The 22,523-nt window shown below is 39.7% G+C and overlaps 1 non-coding gene across 1 annotated transcript; it reads right to left on the bottom strand.

Annotated features, from left to right (window-relative positions):
- Window positions 1–13,547: 13,547 nt before the first annotated feature.
- LOC112753378 (small nucleolar RNA R71) lies at window positions 13,548–13,651 on the bottom strand. Its single transcript, XR_003177767.1, has one exon. It is a non-coding gene; the product is annotated as a small nucleolar RNA R71 (small nucleolar RNA).
- Window positions 13,652–22,523: the final 8,872 nt, after the last annotated feature.

The raw sequence follows: 22,523 nt of genomic DNA, 5'->3' as shown, positions 1-22,523 counted from the left end.
GCATATAATAAATGATGAAGAATTGGAAGAAGGTGAGCAAATAACAAATCCTCCTCTTGGAGATGAGCCTACACCAACACATGATCCTTTGGTATTTGAAGAATCTTCTCCTCTTGAATTTGAGGTGGATGTTGAGACAAGTTCCACATTACCTCCAAGTTATGATATGAAGAATGGAGAAGAGCTAGAAGAGGTTGGTGAGGAAGTAATTGGACATGAAGAGCCTTGTCAAGAGGTGAAGGTGGAAGAAGCTTGCCAAGAGGTGGAGGTATTCAAAGAAGAGCACAAGGGAATGGAACTTACAAGACCATTGGAGACGTCCCTTCCTAAGTCTCCATCCAACATAACATTCAAGTGGGTAAAATTCTTATCTCTAATATTTAATTTCCCACTTGAATATGGTTTGATTGAAAATGATGGGCAACTTAGAGCTCTTTGTGGGGTTAACAACAAAAGGAAATTGAGTAGTGGGTGAAAATGCCAATCAAGGTTCCTTATGGTTGGAAACTTAAAGTCTAAGTGCAATGGTTGGTATAGTTCTCAACTAAAGGGGTCTAGGAAGATGCATTGGTGTTTACTTGAGAATTCGGATCACTTGCCACCCAAATGGAATTGTCTTGATCAACTTGAAGATGGGTGTAGAAACAAGATTTGGGATCCGGGCATATATGAGGATCAATTTTGGGAACCCTTAGCTTGTGAAGGACTCCATCAAGACTTGTTGCAACTCATTAGAAATTTTGGAGCACAATGGAAAACCAAGCATTGGTGGAGGTTCTAAGATGAATTCAAGCACAAGCCACCATAACAAGGAGCTTCCCAAATGTACAACTTAAGGACTTAAACTAAAAGTGCTAGGTGGGAGACACCCCACCATGGTAAACTCTTTCCACTCTCTTTTAGATTTGGTTAATAAGTGATTTTAGTTGCCATTGTAGGTAGTTTTTGTTATTTTCTATACTCTTATGCATTTCGCTTTTATTGATAGGTTGTTTGTTGCATTCATGCTTTGATAAGAATAGTTGTTGTTAGATTGCATTTTGTTTGTAGTATAAATTTTGTTTTTAGTATGTTTGAAAATTTTTCAAAAACCAAAAAGATTTGTTATTGAATTTAATTTTGGTTATATTAGAATACTTGTAGATTAGGAGAGTGCCCTGTAAAAAAAAAAAATCGGGCATCGGCGCCCAAGCGCGCGCCGGTGGTGCATATCACACTCCTGGTACAAAAACCAGAGAGTTGTGCCAAAGTTATGCCTATTCTGTGCCGCGACCCACGCGCAAGCGTACATGACGCGTCCGCGCCGGTCGCCATCTTCACATCCACGCGTATGCGTGCTATGCGCGTACGCGTCGCTTGTCCCACCTGCCCACCCACGCGCACGCGTATCGTGCACGTACGCGTCGGTTTCGTGTGCTGCTTCCCCTGTTTTCTACTTTGTTTTCTTCCTCTTTCTTTCTACCTTCTTCTTTCTTCTTCTTTCTTCCTTTCTTGCTTTCTTTTACTTCTTCTTTTCTTTTCAAAATTCCACTTTTATTTTTCTTATTTTCATTTTCTTCTATATGTTGCATTTGCATATTATCACCCATTGCATTTTAATTTTGTTTTTATAAATTGTTCTTATTTTCTTTTCTAAGTTCTTGTTTTAATAATGGTGTTGGATTCTTATATTCAATTGTTGAGGATTTCTTGGTTAATCTTGGTGCTTTGTGACTTGTTTGACATTAATTGTAATATTTGCTCTACACACAAGATTAGTGCTTTAGTCCTTCCTGACTCATGATCCCTTGTTTTTATACTTCATCATTATTGAGTTAGGATGGGACCAAATGCTCTCACGCTTACCACTAATCTTGTTTGTGTCAATTATTGATTAAGCTTGATGCTCAATATGCTCTTCATGCTTTAACTTACTCTTGCATCAAGTGTTAGTTAATATGCCTTAGCCTATATTGTCTTTTCACTTACATGCGTAGCTAACATGTAGTGAGAACCTTACTCTTATTTGGCATTAGCCCCCGCCTACGTTCTATTTGTTTTGATATCTTTGTTGTAGGCTTAATTTTCTTTCTTTTTCTCTCCTTTGAGGTTGGCCACCAAGAAGGAAAGGAATGGAAAAGCTTCAAATGGGGCAACAAACAAGTTCATCCGCACAACTTTTTGAAGGAGCTCATCAATTGTAGCAACCTATCCACCTTGCTCTTCTTTGCATGCACCGAGGACGGTGCAAATTTCTAAGTATGGGGAGGTCGTCCGACCGACCTCCATAGGTAACAATCTCTTTCTTTCAACACCAATTTTTAATTTTTGTCTTTGTTAGATTAGTTGTTGCATTGCATGATAGATTGCATGTTAGTTATAATTTGTATATATTTTTTACCACTTCCTTTTTATGTTAGTACTACTTGGTTAGGGTAATAATTTCTTTTCCAAGAAACTGTTTTTAGGGTACCCTACCAATTTGAAAAAAAAATCTTGTTGAACTTGCTTGAAGAATTTATTTTGAAACATGATTTTTGAGCAAAGAACACAAGCATGTGAGTTTTGAGCCCAATTGCGTGGTTACATCTTATAACCACTTATTTCTATTCTTGTGTCCATTATTCTCTTTCTTTGATTGTAATCTTTGATTTGTTTGATTCTTTATATCCATTATTCCATGTATACATGTATTTATATGATTGAGGCCATCATTTCATTTATCTCACTTGCCCAAATGGCCTACCTTTCATCAACCGTTGTTAGCCAATTTTGAGCCTATTTAATCCCTTTTGTTCTTAATTTTAGCACATCACTACCCCTAAGTGAAAAATAATAAATGTCCTTAATTTGGATCTTTGATTAGCTTAGGCTCGTGAGGGTGTGTATCATTTGAGTATGGGAAACTTGGGACATTGGTTAAGGTAAAAGTGTATTTTGTATTTTGTTGAAGATTTTTTGGGAATTGGGTACATGCTTATGCATTAATTATGTAAAACCATATGCATTGATACATTTGTATATACTTTTGAAAAAAAATGTATGAAAAAAAATAGAAAAAAATTATAATAAAAAAAATAAAATAAAAGAAACAAAAATATAGAAAAAGAAAGCAATAAAAAGGGGACAAAAAAATGCCCCAAAGTAAAGTTCAATAAAAATCAATGCATATGGAATGTGAATTAAAGAGAATGCATGAGTATGTAAAAAAGTGGGAATCATGGGTAGCTAAGTATTGTATTAGAATTGTATAGGTTGTTATGTGTGTTTGGTGAGAGCTTAGGCTAATCAAAGATACAAATTTTAAGCTCACTTGACCATATGCATCCCTACCTTTACCCTAGCCTCATTACAACCTATGAATAAGTCCTCATGATGAATGTATGCATGCATTGAATAATTGTTGATTGTTAGATGAAAAATAAATCTTGGAAAGCATGAGTAGAAGAGAATTGAGTGAATCGACCCTATACACTTGAGCGACTAGAGCGGATACACTTCCGGTGAGGGTTCGATGCTCAATTCCTTGTTCCCGGCTTTCATGAGCTTTTCTTCTTGCAAGTCTATTTGGACCTCATTTTTATATTTGAATTGGTAGAGTTTGTGAGTCGTCATATGACCTTTGCCCTACTTGCTTATATATGTTCTTGGAGATTGATTTGCTTTTGACCAAGTAGGTAGAAGCATTTTGCATTTAGTTGCATTCATATAGATAGGTTTATATAGTTTATTTGCATTGAATAAATGTTCATACCCTTTTCTTGTCCTTCTTTATTCTTAGCATGAGGACATGCTTGGTTTAAGTGTGGGGAGATTTGATAAACCCCGATTTTATGGTTTATCTTGTGATTAATTTGGGTGGTTTTATCAACTTTTCTAACATTTATTCGATGAATTAGCATGATTTTGCAATTCTCCCTTGATTTGTGCTTAAATGTGAAAACATGCTTTTTAGGCCCTAAAATTGGTGATTTTAATTCACTTTAATTCCATTCGATGCCTTAATGTGTTTGTTGAGTGATTTCATGTTCATAAGGCAAGTATTGGATGGAAGAAGTAAGGAGAAAAGCATGCAAAGTGGGAGAACTCATGAAGAAATGAAGGAACCGAAATACTGTCAAGTCTGACCTCTTTGCACTCAAATGACCATAACTTGAGCTACGGAGGTTCAAATGAGGTGGTTCTAGTTGCGTTGGAAAGATAACATCCGGTGCTTCACAATGATATAAAATTTCCCATATGTTGCTTCACGTTCAGGGGCGCGCACGCGCCATGTACGCGTGCGCGCCGATGCTGTCCGTGGGTCCACTTTAATGAAATCGTCCCCAGCAATTTTGCAGCTCATTTTGGGCCCAATCCAACCCATTTATATGCTATTGAACCCAATGATTGAAGGGAGAATGAACCAAGTAGTCATAGTTTAGTTTTTATCATGTTTTTGGTTAGAATTCTAGAGAGAGAGGCTCTCTCCTCTCTCTAGATTTTAGGATAGTTTAGGTTTAATTCTTCTTGGATCCAAGTTTTAATTCTTGTTTTGATTTAATTTCTCCTTTTAATTTCTTGTTGTTACATCTCTACTCTTCTAGTTTTACTTGTCATTTCTCTTATTTTTCCATTTTTATGTTTATGAACCATTGTTGAATCTTAATTTTCTTTAATGCAATTTTATATTTCCATGTCTCTTTTATTGTTGATTTGAGTTGTGATCTTGTTTCCTTGCAATTTGTAGTTGGTAGATTTTACTATTTCTTGTCATTTATTATGCTTTCCTTTTGTACTCACCAAGTGTTTGACAAAATGCTTGGTTGGGCTTTAGAGTAGATTTTGAGCATTCTTGGCTTGGAAAGAGTGATTGGGTAATCTTGAGTCATGAAAACCCAACTTATGTTGGTGATCTAGAGTTGTTAGCTAATATTGTTTCCATTGACGCTAATCTTTTGCTAATTTAATTAGTAAGTTGATTAGGACTTTTGGATTGAGATTAGCTAGTCTTATTAGACTTTCTCTAATGAAAGATAATATGATACCTTCTTCCAATGTTGGAGAGGACGAAATAAGATAAATTCTTGTCTATTATTGTGATATGATTGATTAGTCTTGTTTGACATTCTCCCTATTTGTTGGAGTTGACTAAATAAGATGAATTAATCATTGCATGACTAGGATAGAAAGCCTATGATCTCAACACTTGCCATGAATGTCTCTCTTTATTACTTGCTTTCTTTAATTGCTCTCTTAATTTTTCTTTTCATTTATTTTATTGCCCCTTTTATCAACCAAACCCCCCCTTGACCTTCATAGCCAATAATTGACCACTTCATTGCAATTTCTTGTGAGAAGATCCGGAGTCCAAATACTTCGGTTAATTTTCATTTGGGGTTTGTACTTGTGACAACTCAAATTTTTGTATGAAAGGATTCTTGATTGGTTTGGAAACTATACTTCACAACGAGAATTCACTCATTTGAGGAAATTCTAAACCGTCAAGAATTCGCTCATCAGGGTCGGTCATGGGCCAACCTTCTAAGAGGTCGGCCAACCCGGTCCTCTATAGCTCGAACCGATGTATGAACACTTCCAAATTCCAATTTACATCAAAATATACCCTTTTGTATCACATTCCACCATTCAAACCAAATTTTTCTTCACACTTCATTATTCTCAACCTCAATTATCAAATATATAACATTACAAACAATCATCCACCAACACATTCATCAATCATAAATCTTTCAATACCAAGCATCATATTCAATCTCATTTCATCTCAATCTAAATATTTTACGCTATCTTTATCAAATTCAACATCATAATTCATCAACATACTCAAAATCATCAATCCAATATAATTCATCATAAATCATCATTCAACAATCCAACAACCAATTGAATTCAACCTTACCCTATGGGTCACTAGCCTAAGTGTTCATACCTTGGGTCGAGCTATCCGACCCGGACTAATTGAAGACAAAGCGACCGACCTCTTTAGGTCAGGTCCACCGACCTCTTCTTTAAAAGAGTTCGGCCAAATCGACATAAGAAGCCCAAGCAGGCCCAAACAAAGGGACACAACCCAATCTAAAGGCAGCTAAAGCCTAAGAAAGATAAAGGCGGTTCCCCTTAAAGATAAGATAACTTCACTCAAAGATAAGATAAGATAAGATAATTATCTTATCTCCAGAAAGGTCACTCCACACTACTATAAATACACTGGAACACCCAGGTATAACTCATACTCTGATTCTACACAAAATACCTGCTTAAAGCCCATGCTAACTTAAGCATCGGAGTCCCTTGCAGGTACCACCACTCTCCGGTGAACACGGATCAGCAGCATTTCCCAAGGCCAACAAGTCAGACACGACAGTTCCGGCCACCACTACAGATCTCGACCGAGATCGACCTACAGTTCCAAAAATTATATTTAAATCCACAAATTCTCGTTCTAAATTTTTGGAACCTAATTTGGGCAATATTAATTACTTACTTAGATGATTAATTAGTCTCGGTTCTTACATTCTCCCTACCAAATAAGAAATTTTTCCCTCAAAATTTGGCTTATCCTTTATCAACCATAAATGTTCCCTCAACTTAAACCTACCTCTCACTATTCATCGTTTCATTCTTCCACGTCAGTTCAAAGTCCTATTTACATCTTTTATTCTTATTTATAACTCCATATTTTAACTGAATTCAAGCCTATATCGTACCTATCCTTCTCACTCTCAACTCCCTTCAATCAACCTCAATACAACATTAGCATTTCAATTTAATGCTCTCCAAATTAATCTTTCAAATAAATTAGTTCCTGTTTTAGTCTAAGCCCAAAGTCATCATGATCGAATATCGCAATCCCTATTTTTTCTAACACGACAATTGCATTCCGCAAGCTTCTGCTGTGCCACTCTAATTTTTCAGCAACTAATTTACTAACTAATCCAAATGTTCACTCAAGTCATACATCATTATCGGTTTACCAAACTTAAGCTCAACTCTGAACTCGCTCAACTTGACGCAATTAGGATTTACGATCATCCTAAAAGCTAAGTCATAACTCAGGTCCTACAGCATCTCTATGCCTAATTCAAGGTCTCATCAAATTCTCAATCGTAAATAATTTCTAACCATTCAACACCTTCAAAGCCTAGAAATAATTCTTACATCAACTACAACTTCAATACCATCCACTCAATCACACTCAATTATTTCAAACACCTAAAAACATTCTGTTCACACCCTGGGTCGAGATATCCGATCCGAGATGCTCAGTAACAAAGCGACCGACCTCTTCAGGTTAGGCTATCCGACCTCTTCTCAAAGAGTTCGGTCAAATCGACAGGAAAGCTCAGTAAGGGGCCCAAATAGAGGAGCACGACCCAAATCCAAAGGCAGTCCAAGCCTATAGAGATAAGGGCGGTTCTCTTGAAGATAAGCTGACCTCAACTCAAAGATAAGATAAGATAAGATAACTAAACTTATCTTATCTAAAAGGGGTCACTCTACACCATTATAAATACACTGGAGCACCCAGGTATAACTCATACTCTGATTCTACTAAAAAACCTATTTAATACCCATGCTAACTTAAGCATCAGAGTCTCTTGCAGGTACCCCCACCCTCCAGTGACCAAGGATCAGCAGTGCAGCCAGTCCAACAAGTCAGACACGACAGCTCCGGTCGTCACCCATCAGCCGGACATGTCATCTCTGACCAGAACAGAAGATCTCGTCCGAGATCGACCTACAGTTTCAGGTAACCTCGGAACATTGGCGCCGTTGCCGGGGAACTTGGAAGTCATCCCATCACCATGGCAGACGATCATGACAACGACCACGATTCGGATCTAGAGGATAGAACACCATACAAAAACGCGAACACTGCGCTAAATGATACTCCAGAATCCAACGGGGACAAAAACTCATCAAATCCGGGAGTGATAGAAGTGCTTCAAGATCGTTTAAAGCAACTTGAAAAAGAAACCCAGCACCAACGAGAAGTTGGGAAGGATCTACAAAGAGAGGTAAGGCGACGTCGAGACTTAGAAGATGAACTTCTAAAACTCGAAGTCGATCTCAAAGCAAAAGCTACTCGGACCACCCTTGAGGACAACTCATGCAAAGATCAAGATCCATTTACTAGGGAAATCATGAAGACCAAAATTCCTAAGGACTTCAAACTTCCGGATATGACTTTGTACGATGGCACTACAGATCCCAACCATCACCTCAGCAACTTCAGAAGTAGGATGTACCTCACCGACGCCTCAGATGCAGTTCGCTGCAAAGCTTTTCCAACAACTCTCACGAAGACAGCAATCAGATGGTTCGGCAACCTACCTCCGAAGTCCATCTCAAGCTTTGATGACCTAGCCAAAAAATTCCTGGCCAAATTCTCCATCCAAAAAGACAAGGCTAAGTACGCCCCCAGTCTACTAGGAATCAAGCAAGGAGATCTGGAAAGTCTTCGCAACTACATGGAAAGATTCAATAAAACATGCCTAGACATACAAAGCTTGCCAACAGAGGCCGCCATCATGGGCCTCATCAATGGCCTACGAGAGGGACCTTTTAGCCAATCCAAATCAAAGAAGTACCCCACATATTTGGACGAAGTGCAAAAACGAGCGGAGAAATACATTAACATGGAAGAAAATTCTCGACTAGGAGAAACCTCAAAATCCGGATTCACCTACCGGGATAAAGATAAAGAGTCCAAAAAGAAGGAAGATCGACAAGGGAAAAAAATTAAAAAATATCATAATTACACCCCCCTTCGGGTGTCTCTTGTGGATGTGTACAAGGAAGTCTGCCACACAGAAAAAATACCCCCAGCTCGACCACTCAAAGGCAAAAGAGGAGGAGGAAACCAAAACGAGTATTGTGAATACCATCGTATCCGTGGGCATTCCACCAACGAATGCTTCGATCTAAAAAATGTCATAGAAAAGTTAGTAAGAGAAGGAAAACTAGATCGGTATTTGGCCACCCGAGACGATGAGCAAAGAAAAAAGAGGAGGGACGAGGAGGTCGGACGAACCGAGTGATCACCTCGTACGCCAGAAAGACATGTTCATATGATACACGGAGGATTTGCAGGAGGAAGAATCTCCAAATCATCCCGCAAAAGATATCTTAAAGAAGTATATCATGTCGAAGGAAAGGAGGAAGCGCCCGACATCCCTGCAATCACGTTCACCAAAGAAGACGCATCCGGTATCATCTCAGGACACGACGATTCCATGGTCATCACCATCATACTAGCAAACGCCAATCTCCACCGCACATTAATAGACCAAGGGAGCTCCGCCGACATCTTATTCAAAACTGCCTTCGACAAGCTCGGCTTAGAAGAAAAAGAGCTTAGAGTATACCCGAACATCCTGTTCGGACTGGGAGATACCCCAGTACAACCACTTGGATACATCTCACTACACACAACGTTCGGAAAAGGAAACCAATCCAGAACTCTCAAAATAGACTACATCGTTGTCAACGTGAGTTCAGCCTACAATGCCTTAATAGGTCGAACAACATTGAATCAACTCGGCACAATAGTCTCAACTCCACATCTATGCATGAAATTCCCAACTGCAGAAGGAATAGCTACAATAAAAGCAGATCAAAAGATGGCGCACCGCTGTTATAACGAAAGTCTAAATCTCAGAGGCGGAAGAAAAGAATTCCATACAATTGAGCTTGGTGGAGTCCAGAAACGAGAAGAACTCCGTCCACAACCCGAAGGTGAAATAGAAAAATTTCAGATCGGAGACATAGTATGTGAAATCGTGATCTTCAACAATGGTGCCAATGGCTTGGGGCTCTCAAACGTAAATCACACTTTGTCACAATTCCGCACAACTAACCAGCAAGTGCATTGGGTCGTCCAAGTAATAAACCTTACGTGAGTAAGGGTCGATCCCACGGAGATTGTCGGCTTGAAGCAAGCTATGGTCACCTTTTAAATCTCAGTCAGGCGGATTCAGATAGTTATGGAGATTTGATAAATAAAACATAATTAAAATATAAACTAGGATAGAGATACTTATGTAATTCATTGGTGAGAATTTTAGATAAGCGTATAAAGATGCCTTTCATTCTTCTGAACCTCTGCTTTTCTGCTGTCTTCATCCAATCATTCCTACTCCTTTCCATGGCAAGCTTTATGTAAGGCATCACTGTTGTCAATGGCTACATCACATCCTCTCTGTGAAAATGGTCCAATGCGCTGTCACTGCATGGCTAATCATCTGTCGGTTCTCGATCATACTGGAATAGGATTTACTATCCTTTTGCGTCTGTCACTGGAATAGGTTTAGACTTTCCAGATCTCAAGAATGGCTGTCCATGGGTTCTAACTTATACCACGAAGATTCTAATATCTGATGCCAGGGCATTTTGGCCAGTTTCACTGACCTTTTCTTTACTATTTTTAGGTTAGTTTCATGCATTTCTTTAGGAAATAAGCTAGTTTTGGGTAAATATTCACTTATGCCTTGACTCAAGCATACATTGTGCATTTTACATAATTTCATGAGGATTTTGCATAAGTTTAGTGACAAATATTATGTTTCATTACTCATGACTTGGACTAGAGCTTTGATGCACTTTGTTGCTTGATTTCAGGACCAAAAGGAAGCAAGAAAAGGGGAGGTAACTTGCAAGATTAATGAGAAAAGTGATTGCCAATAACACTCTCAAAAAGCCATCAATGCCCACATTAGAGAGTCACGTTAACCAAGTTAACGTGAACTCTAACGTGGAGAAAAGAAGTTGAGCCAACGTTAGTGACACTCAACATTGTCACTAACGTTCGCAATTACTCATAAGTGGCCACATTAGAAACCACGTTAACCTAGTTAACGTGACCTCTAACGTTAAAAGGGGGGAGAGAAGCCAACGTTAGTGACACTCAACATTGTCACTAACGTTGGCCTATGGTGCAAAGTACCACGTTAACTCCCACGTTAACTTGGTTAACGTGGGAACTAACGTAGAGGATGAAGAGTTGTCGACAACGTTAGTGACACTCAACATTGTCACTAACGTTGAAGCAACCACACAACCCCCAAGAGTCACGTTAACTTCCACGTTAACTTGGTTAACATGGAAGCTAACGATGAGAAATGAAGGATGAGCCAACGTTAGTGACACTCAACGTTGTCACTAACGTTCGGATGGCTAAAAGATGGCCACGTTAGAAGCCACGTTAACCTAGTTAACGTGGACTCCAACGTGAGACCTAGGGGCACATTGGAACGTTAGTGACAATGTTGAATGTCACTAACGTTCTCGAAGGATGGCAAAGGCCACGTTAGAAGCCACGTTAACCTAGTTAACGTGAGCTTTAACGTGAAGCAAGAAGGGGGCACACTGGAACGTTAGTGACAATGTTGAGTGTCACTAACGTTCTCGAAGGTTGACATGGCAACGTTAAAAGCCACGTTAACCTAGTTAACGTGGGTTTTAACGTGAGGCAAAGGGGTGCATTGGAACGTTAGTGACAATGTTAAGTGTCACTAACGTTCCCGAACTTAGACTTTCACTAAATGATTAACACTCCTTACGCCCTGAGCTTAAGTCTCTGCCCACTTCGCACTTTCTCTCTGCAAGTAAAGCCAAGCCCAAATAAAGAAAGGAACTGCTTCAAACTCAAGATCCAAAGGCCCAAGACTTGAAGAGTAAACTAGAAGCTGAGAAGAGTAGTATATATAGGAGTAGCTTTGAATTGTAAAGGAGTTCTAGAGGCTGGGAAAAAGGAGAACTACTCTCTGTATTTTACTTTCTTTGTAATTTCTAGTTTTATGATGTATTCTCCATCTTTGTTTTCATTTTCAAGAGCTATGAACAACTAAACCCATTTCATTGGGTTAGGGAGCTCTGTTGTAATTTGATGGATCAATACTAATCTTCATTATTCTTCTTCTATCTTTCCTCTTGATTTTACTTGAAAGCTTTCGATCTTCATCCAATTGAATAGTTATCTTGGAAGAGAAGCTATTCAAAATTGGATCTCTTTTGAACCTTGGAAGAGATCAAGCTAGAAATGCTTTCTCATGCTGGACCAAATTGGGTTTGGATGGGTATGTGACTATAACCCTCTCAATACTTGGTTTGGGAAATGCATGTGGTATAATCAGTGGCCATACTTCATCTCTTCTCATGAGCAATTGACCAAGGAATTGGCTATTGATCAAGATTTGAGAGATTGAATTGCAAGAAATTGTAATTCAATCACTTAAGATTGCCAAGGAGATCAATGAGTGCATTGATTGAGGAAGAGATGAAAATGAACTTGATCCGGAGAATTGCAACATCTCTTAAGCCCAATGAACTCCCCATCTCTGATCTTACCCATTCTCTTTAAATTCTGCCATTTACTTTTATGAGCAAATCCCCAATTCCCATTTACAATTCTGCAATTTATTTTCAGTCATTTACTTCCAGTCCTTTAATTCTAGCATTTACTTTTCTGTTATTTACATTCCCGCCATTTTATTTTCTGCAACTCTCAACCCAAATTCTGGATTCGCTCAACTAGAACATTCTTCTAATTAAAGTTGCTTGATCAATCAATCCCTGTGGGATTCGACCTCACTCTATTATGAATTTTTACTTGACGACAACTTCGGTACACTTGCCGAAGGGAGATTTGTTGAGAGACAAGTTTTCCGTGCATCAAGTTTATGGCGCCGTTGCTGGGGATTGATTGTGCATCAACAATGATTAGATTAGAAGATCACTAGATTGAGCATTTTATTTTGTGAATTTCATTTTCTGTTTGAGTGATTTACTTTTTGTTTTAGTTAAACTTCTTCCCTTCTCCCTCTACTCTTTTGTTTTTCTTTGTTATTTTCAATTCTGTTTGCTAATCCACTAACTGTTTGATATATTGCATCACCCACAACTAACAGCAATTCTGACACAAATACTGTCTGCACCTATTTTCTCTGCTTGTACTTGTTGGTTGTATGACAGGGAGAAGAAGCGGGGCTTCAACTTCCTTTGATTCTGAACCGGAGAGAACCTTCCTTAGACTAAGGAGGGAGGCAAAAGAAAAACGAGTAGTTGGTGCTGAAGAAGAGGAGGAACAGTTTGAGGAATACTTTGAACCAAACATGGAAGAAAACATGGAAAATCATCATGAAGAAGAGACTCACCACTATGGCAGAGGAGGTGGAGCAAATCATGCTGGGGAGGATAGAAGATTTTTGGGCTCTTACATTAATCCAAACCCAGGCAATTGTGGAAGTAGCATCCAAAAGCCAACAATCCATGCCAACAACTTTGAACTTAAACCACAACTCATCACCCTTGTTTAGAACAACTGTTCATTTGGAGGAGGTGTTCAAGAAGACCCCAATCAACATTTGACCACCTTCCTGAGAATATGTGACACAGTGAAATCTAATGGTGTTCATCCTGACGCCTATAGACTGCTCTTATTTCCCTTCTCACTCAGAGACAAGGCAGCCAAGTGGCTGGAATCCTTCCCAAGGGAGAGCTTGACAACTTGGGAGGATGTGGTGAACAAATTCTTAGCAAGATTCTACCCTCCTCAACGAATCAATAGGCTGAGAGGTGAGGTTCAAACCTTCAGGCAACAAGATGGTGAGACTCTGTATGAAGCATGGGAGAGGTTCAAAGACTTAACAAGGAGGTGTCCACCTGACATGTTCAACGAATGGGTCTAGCTGCACATTTTCTATGAAGGGCTCTCTTATGAGTCAAAGAAGGCAGTAGACCATTCATCTGGAGGATCCTTGAACAAGAAGAAGACCATTGAGGAAGCCATAGATGTTATTGAAACAGTAGTAGAAAACGACTACTCCTATGCTTCCGAAAGAGGGAACACAAGAGGAGTGATGGAGCTAAACAATCTAGATGCTTTGTTGGCCCAAAACAAGCTCATTACCCAGCAGCTGGCTGACCTCACCAAGAAGATGGAGAGGAACCAAGTAGCAGCAATCTCCACTTCATCAACAACACAAGAAGGAGTAAACGAAGAAGCAGAGCGGAGTCAGGAGCAAGCCAACTACATTGGGAATTCACCAAGGAAAAACTATGATCCATACTCCAAGACTTACAATCCTGGATGGAGAAATCACCCGAACTTTGGGTGGGGAAGTGAGCAAGATCAAAACCAAGACCAGAGAAGTTACAACTCCAACAACAATGCAGCTCACCAGCAATTCACCCAGAGGACATCTCAACACCCCCACAACAACACTTCTCCACATACTTATCAAAACCAAAACAGCACATCTACTCTGAACCACTCATCAATTGATGACAAGCTCTCTAAGATTGAAGCCTTACTTGAAGGAATATGCCAAGAGATTCAAGAAAATAAGGTGTTCAAAGAGAAGGTGCGAGTCAATATTAAGAACCAGGGAGAGACCATTATGAAGCTGGAATTCCAGGTAGGATATTTAGCTGAGAAGATTCCCAAACCTACTGATAGCTTCCCAAGTGACACGGAGAAAAACCCCAAGGGAGAAGCAAAGAAAGTAAGATGGGAAGATTGCAAAATGGTCACTACAAGTGATCAAGAGATTGAAGACAAGCAAGGCAAAATGCGCAAACAACCTGAAGACAACTCAACAAAGGAGGAGGATAGAAAGCACAAAGAACCAGAAATCTCACAACAAGAGCTGCTGACGCTCTATGCACCATTCCCTCAACTGCTAAATGGTGCTGTGAGAAAAAGAATATACTCAAGGTTCCTAGACTTGTTTGCATCTCTGCATGTGAACATACCATTCATCAAGGCAATTCAACAAATGCTTGCATTCATCAAGTATATGAAGGAACTTCTTCCGAGGAAAAGCTCACTCAAGGGAGGGCAGACTATAGTGATGAACAAGGAATGTAGTGCGCTTATTCAACCTGAGTTGCCTACAAAAAGAAGAGACCCAGGAAGTTTTCATATCCCTTGTGCCATAGGTGAGACTATGTTCGATAGAGCACTATGTGATTTGGGGGCCAGCATCAACTTACTGCCTTTATCCCTGGTGAAGAGGCTGCAGATTAATGAGATAATGCCCACAGATGTAATCATCAGACTGGCTGACAAAACTCAAAAGCAAGCAATAGGAGTGGTGGAAAATGTGTTGCTAAAGGTTGGGAAGTACTTTCTCCCAACAGACTTTGTCATTCTGGACATGGAAGAGAGTCACACTCACCCAATCATATTGGGAAGACCATTCCTAGCTACGGCCAGAGCACTTATCGATGTAGAGAAAGGGGAGCTAATATTGAGAATTCATGATGAACGACTCAGCTTCAATGTCTTCAACTTCTCACAAGAAACAGATCAAGAGGACAAGGAACTAAGCACAAACGATAAGGAGACACTGAAGGAGGAAACAAGCACTGAAGCACAGCCAGTTCATTCTGAAACCCCCTCAATTGATAAACAAGGAAAACAGTAATTGCCACAGCTCAAAGAAAAGTTGGAGGAACCCAAACCTCTAGAGGCAGGTGAAGACAGCATCACAACTCCATGGAGAAAAGAGGTCACCAAGGGGAAGGCAACCTCAAAAGAAACAAAGAAGAAGGTACCAAGGAGATGGAGGAACAAGAAGATCCCTACGGAAGATTTCTCTCCAAGGGATAGAGTTGTCTCATCTTACTTCCCAGATATTCCTCCTAATCTCCCTACTGTACCATCTCAATTACCTAAGGTCTTCACTATCAACAGAGTTCTTTCCCTGGAACATGTGGAGATCATTGATCCAACCAATGGATACAAGTCCACAGCAAGAGGGGAGGACTTTAAGCACTACCAACCACCATGATGAAAGAAAAACGTCAAGCTAGTGACGCTAAAGAAGCGCTTCATGGGAGGCAACCCATGTTTTATATGCTTTCAGATGATAATGAATAAGTCAATCTTTATGATTTCAACCCAAACTTGACAAACACTTGGTGAATTCTTTATCATGCAGTATATAGTGAAGAACAAGTTTGGTGTTCAAAGCAAACCAAGATGCATGCTGGTCTTGGGAGCTTGAACAAAACTTTTCATCATATTGCTTCAAACTAAGTTTGGTGTCACCCCATGGTGCCACCAAAATGCATAGAAGGAACCACCAATAGTTAGTTAGTTAGTTGGAATTCATAAACAAACAATCAAATCCTTTCTTTCATTTTATTCTAGCCGTAGAGTTTTAATTTTTTTATATTAATTTCCATATTTCAAATCTTTATAGGAAAGAAAAAGAAGCATAAAAAGGGATTGATTGGACAATTAAATGGGGGAGATTTTGCCACTTAAAGAAGAGGGGTTACACACTTGTTCTAAAGAGGGAATACGTTGGAAAATGTTGCCATGCAACATTGAAAAAAAGGGAGCCCTAGAAGACCGAGCAATCCCCATCATAAAGTGATGATCCTTATCTTCTAGCCATGCATAACCCCAACCGTCCATCAAGTGACCACTTCATCAATCTACACCCTCCATTCTCTTACAACTTCTCTATATAAACAACCCTTGTCCATACCACCCTCCATTGTCATCACACACTTTCACCACTCTTCATTTTGGTACAATACACCCCCTATCCGATTATAAACATTCCTCCCCTCACTCTCCTCATTGCCATAAAACCCTAAACAACCAAAAGTCTCCACAACCTTACCACCTTCACATATTAAATCATTCATGGCATCTTCAAGTTCTAAGAGAAGGGAGGGGAAGAAACCCATGGAAGAATACCCATATGATGAGAAGAGATTTAGAAGCTTGCATCATGCATTGCAATACGGGTGGATGGTTGATAAGGAAATCATTTATGAGCTGGGATTTCAAGTTAAGAAGACTGAATGCCCCGAAATCACAGAGAAGGTAGAAAGGAGAAGATGGGAGCTCCTCACTGACCCGGTCACTAAGGTGAATGCAAATCTCATAAGAGAATTTTATGCAAATGCACTCAGGTATGATAAGAAAGATGAGTCATATACAAGCTTTGTGAGAGGAACAATGGTGGATTTTGGTCCCATGAGTGTAATGAGGGCATTGAAGCTACGGTCTATACCATTTGAAGAAGAAAGTTACCACTCAAGATTGGACAACAACCCCAATTATGACCAGCTTTTACTAGACCTTTGTGTACCAGGAGCTGACTGGGAAAGGGGTGCAGGAAATAAACCAAAGTTCATTAAAAGAACAGATCTCACTCCTGAAGCTAAGGGGTGGTTCGAGCTAGTGAGGAGGTCTATTCTCCCAGCTGCAAACAACTCGGAGGTGAATCTCGAGAGAGCAACAATGTTGCATTGTATACTCAAGGGAGGAGAAATCAAAGTTCATGAGATCATAGCTCAAGGAATTAGAAAGATGGCAGAGAAAAGCGACTCAAGAGGAATATTAGGTTACCCCAGCACTATTTATCGAATATGCAAGAAAGCTAGGGTGGTTTTTGAAGATGAGGACCCCGTTTGGATAAAGGAAGGCATTCCAATAACGGTCCGAAGGATGAATGCTGCAGCACTCCCCCTGCCTCAACGGAAGCAAAGAAAGAGGACAGCCCCTCAAGTAGTTGAAGGACAAGTCTTAGAGGGACAAGCACCACAGACCTTGGACATGCACCAATTACAGGAAGCCATTGATGGCTTATCTAGACAATATTTGGAAAGCCAAGGAGCACAAAAAGAGCTTCAACTACAGATGATGGGGCAGCAAGATGAGTGGCAAAGGCAAATGATGGAACAACTAAGCCAAGGACAACAATGGGGAGAAGCATTCAACAGGATGGAACAAAGGCAAAACGAGCAACAAGAATCCACCCAGAGGCTAATCAACATCCAAGCACATCAAGGGGCACACATACATGAGATGTATCGAAGACAAATAGAACAGGCAGAACTATTGGACGAGCAAAGGGCATTCGCAGAAGGAGTTTACATGAGTCAAACAGGACATCAGATAAATACTCAAGCCAGGCTCGGCTACTTAGTGGGACAGCTGCCAATATTGCATCCAGGAATAGCCAAGTATGATGAAATGAAGGATGAATTAGCACGAAAGGAAAGACAAAGGGTGGAAGAGAGTCATGAGTCAGTGAGGAAGGCACTTGAGGATTGGAAGCAAGCAAGATTGGCACGGATGCGAGGAAATGCAAGAGGAAACAAGGAGGACAAGCAAGGAAAAGAGCGTGGACATCCACAACAGTAAAAGGTGGTGGAATTCCTTCTTTGTTCCATCTTTCTCTGTGTTTTAAATAAGGAAGATCTTGTATGAAATAGAACTTGCTTCCATGTTATGTTTGAACCTTTTTCAAATCATGTTATTTTTTTAGTTTTTGGTATTGAAGAGAGTCTATGTGCACTGGTCTTTATGTCACTACACCATCACTTAACCTACTTGTAAGCTTGTCCCTTTAAATCAAATAAAAAGAGAATGATTATGTTTGTAAAAGACCAGAGTGGAGTTGATATTGTGGAAGTGCATTCATGAATCTTTGGGGTAGTCATAAGTTAGCTAAGTTGGTTCAACCACAAGGCTAGGTGGACAACTATCTATCCTGAATACTTTGCTTTGGATACACTCATGAGACTAAGTTAATAACAAGATCCTAAGAAGAGAAAAGGGAAAGAACAATGGAAGTGAAAAACAAAAGAAAAAGAGTAAGCAATAAGACTAGGCATCAATGGTTTTAAGCTTGAGGCAAGTGTCTGTGGTGCTCCTGTGTGAGGGATCTACTTGGATGAATAAGCTCTTAGGGGTGCCTTATCACTTGGTAACTTGGGTTAACTAACTCGGGATTATCAGCTGAAAGTCCACTATCAAGAGTAACCTTCACTACAGAACACTTAGTAACCCAAAGAGGTGCTGGACACCAAGGTCTCAAGAAAAGAAAATAAATAAACTAAATGCCTGTAGTGTGTATTTATGGGGGATAGGCTTGAGGGAGTAAGTCCTTAGGGGTGTCTCAACACCTAGCACCTTGAACCAACTGGTTCGGGAGTGTTGGCTGAAAGCTTATCTTAAAGAGTTGCCCCCTTACAGAGCACTTAGCCTAAATAACACAAACAACCCTTGTAATAACAATAAAAGGATCAATGAATAAAAGTCTCATGGGATACGAACAAAGTGGGTGTTTTAGGACAGAATAAAGGTCTGAAAGCCAGTAATGGAATGAACCTAAGTTGCTATGCATGAAACCACCATAAAATCAGTAATATGACTTCCACAAGGATGACTCATTCCTCTGGATATTCCATTCATCATTCTCTTGTTCCAGTACTTGCTTAGGGACAAGAAAGCTTTAAGTTTGGTGTTGTGATGCCAGGGCATTTTGGCCAGTTTCACTGACCTTTTCTTTACTGTTTTTAGGTTAGTTTCATGCATTTCTTTAGGAAATAAGCTAGTTTTGGGTAAATATTCACTTATGCCTTGACTCAAGCATACATTGTGCATTTTACATAATTTTATGAGGATTTTGCATAAGTTTAGTGACAAATATTATGTTTCATTACTCATGACTTGGACTAGAGCTTTGATGCACTTTGTTGCTTGATTTCAGGACCAAAAGGAAGCAAGAAAAGGGGAGGTAACTTGCAAGATTAATGAGAAAAGTGATTGCCAATAACACTCTCAAAAAGCCATCAATGCCCACGTTAGAGAGTCACGTTAACCAAGTTAACGTGAACTCTAACGTGGAGAAAAGAAGTTGAGCCAACGTTAGTGACACTCAACATTGTCACTAACGTTGGCAATTACTCATAAGTGGCCACGTTAGAAGCCACGTTAACCTAGTTAACGTGACCTCTAACGTTAAAAGAGGGGAGAGAAGCCAACGTTAGTGACACTCAACATTGTCACTAACGTTGGCCTATGGTGCAAAGTACCACGTTAACTCCCACGTTAACTTGGTTAACGTGGGAACTAACGTAGAGGATGAAGAGTTGTCGACAACGTTAGTGACACTCAACATTGTCACTAACGTTGAAGCAACCACACAACCCCCAAGAGTCACGTTAACTTCCACGTTAACTTGGTTAACGTGGAAGCTAACGATGAGAAATGAAGGATGAGCCAACATTAGTGACACTCAAGATTGTCACTAACGTTGGGATGGCTAAAAGATGGCCACGTTAGAAGCCACGTTAACCTAGTTAACGTGGACTCCAACGTGAGACCTAGGGGCACATTGGAACGTTAGTGACAATGTTGAATGTCACTAACGTTCTCGAAGGATGGCAAAGGCCACGTTAGAAGCCACGTTAACCTAGTTAACATGAGCTTTAACGTGAAGCAAGAAGGGGCACACTGGAACGTTAGTGACAATGTTGAGTGTCACTAACGTTCTCAAAGGTTGACAAGGCAACGTTAAAAGCCACGTTAACCTAGTTAACGTGGGTTTTAACGTGAGGCAAAGGGGTGCATTGGAACGTTAGTGACAATGTTAAGTGTCACTAACATTCCCGAACTTAGACTTTCACTAAATGATTAACACTCCTTACGCCCTGAGCTTAAGTCTCTGTCCACTTCGCACTTTCTCTCTGCAAGTAAAGCCAAGCCCAAATAAAGAAAGGAACTGCTTCAAACTCAAGATCCAAAGGCCCAAGACTTGAAGAGTAAACTAGAAGCTGAGAAGAGTAGTATATATAGGAGTAGCTTTGAATTGTAAAGGAGTTCTGGAGGCTGGGAAAAAGGAGAACTACTCTCTGTATTTTACTTTCTTTGCAATTTCTAGTTTTATGATGTATTCTCCATCTTTGTTTTCATTTTCAAGAGCTATGAACAACTAAACCCATTTCATTGGGTTAGGGAGCTCTGTTGTAATTTGATGGATCAATACTAATCTTTATTATTCTTCTTCTATCTTTCCTCTTGATTTTACTTGAAAGCTTTCGATCTTCATCCAATTGAGTAGTTATCTTGGAAGAGAAGCTATTCAAAATTGGATCTCTTTTGAACCTTGGAAGAGGAATGAAGAGATCAAGCTAGAAATGCTTTCTCATGCTGGACCAAATTGGGTTTGGATGGGTATGTGACTATAACCCTCTCAATACTTGGTTTGGGAAATGCATGTGGTATAATCAGTGGCCATACTTCATCTCTTCTCATGAGCAATTGACCAAGGAATTGGCTATTGATCAAGATTTGAGAGATTGAATTGCAAGAAATTGTAATTCAATCACTTAAGATTGCCAAGGAGATCAATGAGTGCATTGATTGAGGAAGAGATGAAAATGAACTTGATCCGGAGAATTGCAACATCTCCTAAGCCCAATGAACTCCCCATCTCTGATCTTACCCATTCTCTTTAAATTCTGCCATTTACTTTTATGAGCAAATCCCCCATTCCCATTTACAATTCTGCAATTTATTTTCAGTCATTTACTTCCAGTCCTTTAATTCTAGCATTTACTTTTCTGTTATTTACATTCCCGTCATTTTATTTTCTGCAACTCTCAACCCAAATTCTGGATTCGCTCAACTAGAACATTCTTCTAATTAAAGTTGCTTGATCAATCAATCCCTGTGGGATTCGACCTCACTCTATTGTGAGTTTTTACTTGACGACAACTTCGGTACACTTGCCGAAGGGAGATTTGTTGAGAGACAAGTTTTCCATGCATCAATATCTCGGACTCAGTCCTCTGTATTAGATATCTAAGAGATACTCATTCTAGCTTGTTTGCATGTAGAACGGAAGTGTTTGTCAGGCACACGTTCATAAGTGAGAATGATGATGAGCGTCACATAATCATCACATTCATCATGTTCTTGGGTGCGAATGGATATTTTAGAGAAGGAATAAGCTTGAATTGAAAAGAAAAACAGTAGTACTTTGTATTAATTCATGAGGAACAGCAGAGCTCCACACCTTAATCTATGGAGTGTAGAAACTCTATGGTGGAAAATACATAAATGATAAGGTCCAGGCATGGCCGAATGGCCAGCCCCCTAAACGTGATCAAAGGATCAAAAGATAATCCAAAGATGTAAATACAATAGTAAAAAGTCCTATTTATGCTAAACTAGTTATTAGGGTTTACAGAAATGAGTAAATGATGCAGAAATCCACTTCCGGGGCCCACTTGGTGTGTGCTTGGGCTGAGCATTGAGCTTTACATGTGTAGAGAATTCTCTTGGAGTTGAACGCCAGTTTGTAACCTGTTTCTGGCGTTTAACTCCACTTTGCAACCTGTTTCTGACGTTTAACTCTAGAATGCAGCATGGAACTGGTGTTGAACGCCAGTTTGCGTCGTCTAAACTCGGACAAAGTATGGAGTATTATATATTGCTGGAAAGCCCTGGATGTCTACTTTCCAACGCAATTTAGAGAGCGCCATTTGAAGTTCTGTAGCTCCAGAAAATCCACTTTGAGTGCAGGGAGGTCAGAATCCAGCAGCATCTGCAGTCCTTGTTCAACCTCTGAATCTGATTTTTGCTCAAGTCCCTCAATTTCAGCCAGAAAATAACTGAAATCACAGAAAAATACACGAACTCATAGTAAAGTCCAGAAATGTGATTTTTATTTAAAAACTAATAAAAATATATTAAAAACTAACTAAATTATACTGAAAACTATGTA

The sequence above is a fragment of the Arachis hypogaea genome, chromosome 15 (assembly GCF_003086295.3).
Source record: "Arachis hypogaea cultivar Tifrunner chromosome 15, arahy.Tifrunner.gnm2.J5K5, whole genome shotgun sequence".
Taxonomy (NCBI): domain Eukaryota; kingdom Viridiplantae; phylum Streptophyta; class Magnoliopsida; order Fabales; family Fabaceae; genus Arachis; species Arachis hypogaea.
The sequence above is the reverse complement of the archived record's forward strand: the minus strand, read 5'-3'. Positions and strand labels throughout refer to the sequence as shown.